Source organism: Austrofundulus limnaeus, unplaced genomic scaffold (assembly GCF_001266775.1).
Source record: "Austrofundulus limnaeus strain Quisiro unplaced genomic scaffold, Austrofundulus_limnaeus-1.0 Scaffold75, whole genome shotgun sequence".
NCBI lineage: Eukaryota > Metazoa > Chordata > Actinopteri > Cyprinodontiformes > Rivulidae > Austrofundulus > Austrofundulus limnaeus.
In genome coordinates, this window is record NW_013952477.1 from 1,832,825 (window position 1) to 1,834,790 (window position 1,966).

Below are 1,966 nucleotides of genomic sequence, written 5' to 3' on the forward strand. Positions count from 1 at the left end.
AAGTTTGTGTACTCAGACCAGTAATATTTGGGGTCACAAGTTTTTGCCATGGATATTTTGTGGGTCAGAAGATAAAAAGTTTGACAACCACTGGTCTACACAACCCTTGATGTTCAGCTTTGTGTGTCTGTGCCACATTGAGTCCAACATGCAGACAGGTGCAAGGAATACTTTTCAGACCTTCTCCATCCTGACATCTTCCATGGAGGAAGCTGAGCCTGCAGACTTCAGGGTTGGTCTGTCTTTAACTGGAGCTGAGGTCGCAGCAGGGCTCCTGATCCGCCCTGATTGCCTCAAGGCTCTGGATGTTGTGGGGCTCTCCTGGTTGACACGCCTTTGCAATGCTGTGTGGACATCGGGGGGCAGTGCCACTGGACTGACAGACCGGGGTGGTTCCCCTCTACAAAAAGGGGGGCCGGAGGGTTTGTTCCAATTATAGGGGCATCAGTCTCCTTAGCCTCCCCAGTAAGATCTATTCAGGGGTACTGGAGAAGAGAGTCCAATCAATGGTGACCTTTAAGTGGAACAATTTGAGTTCCATCCAGGCTGTGGAACACTGGGCCAGCTCTTTACCCTCACTAGGGTCCTGACGGAGACCTGGGAGTTAGCACATCCAGTCTACATGTGTTCTGTGGACTTTGAGAAGGCATTCAGCTGTGTTCCTCGAGGTACACTGTGGGGAATACTCTTAGTATGGGATTGTGTGTCAGTTGTTACGGGCCATTCAGTCTCTATACAAGCAGTGTGAGACTTTGGTTCACATTGCTGACAGTAAGTCGGCCCCCTTCAGGGTGGGAGATGGACTCCACCAGCTCTGCCCGTAGTCACGGTTCTGTTCACAACTTTGACGGACAGAATTTCTTTTGCAGGCAGGGGGCAGAGGGAGCATGGTTTGGTGGTCTCAGGATTCTACCAGCAGTGTTGTTTAATATAACTCAAAGTGATACTTGAGTAAAAGTATAAGTATCTATGGTAAAAGTTAAAGTCTTTTTTGATAATATTACTTGAGCAAAAGTCCTAAAATATCTGACATTTTAATAATAACCAGTAATAACTTTATTTGTAAAGCGCTTTCAAACAAAGCGCTGGACAGGAGATAAAATCACAGATGACAAGCGGTGAAGTCACAAAGTAAAAAATAGAATCACAAAAAAACATAAAAACACAGGAGATGGCAAGGCAATAATAAAAAAACAAAGGATAAAATTAAGACACGTAAGATAATTTGAACAGGTGCGTCTTTAACTTAGCTTTAAAAACCTCAACAGAACAAGCCTATCGTACTTAATTATCAAAAGTAAAAGCATTGAGTAAAAGTGAGTGGTTAGAATGTCAAAAATTAATTTATTGGAAGTTGACCTCACCCAAAAAACATTTTAAGGCCATAATTACTAATTACTATGATATATTAAAACGTTAATGTTGAAAACTTGAGATGCACTGGGCTCCTTGCTGCATATACAGTATCTCTGCCACGATCATCTTCACTCTGTATGTGGGATATGTCCTGCTGGAGTGTGACACAACTGATAGGATGTTAAAATTGTATATTTTTATACTTCTCATATTACCACAATTAAACTCACTCTTTCCAGGAGGCCCTGTTTACCTGAATATATGTTTTTTATAACAAGCCTGAATGAAAACAAGCAACTGAATTAGGAGTGACTTTCTACTTCTTTTTCAAAAAGGAGTAGAAGTAAAAAAGTCCTTTGAAAAATAATTACTCCAGTACAGATAACCAAATTTCCTAGTACAATAACAAAGTATTTTTACTTTGTTACTGTACTCAGTATCAAAGTCAGAGCAGATTTTGCTGAAAGGACTTTTTCCTCCAACAAACCTAAAACTGCTTCATGTCTGGCAGCAGCTCACCTCTGTGTTTCCTCTCCACATTGCTCTCTCTGTCCACTTGAGCGTGAACGGTCTCCACGCGCTCCTATGTCTTTATCATACCTCCCTCCCC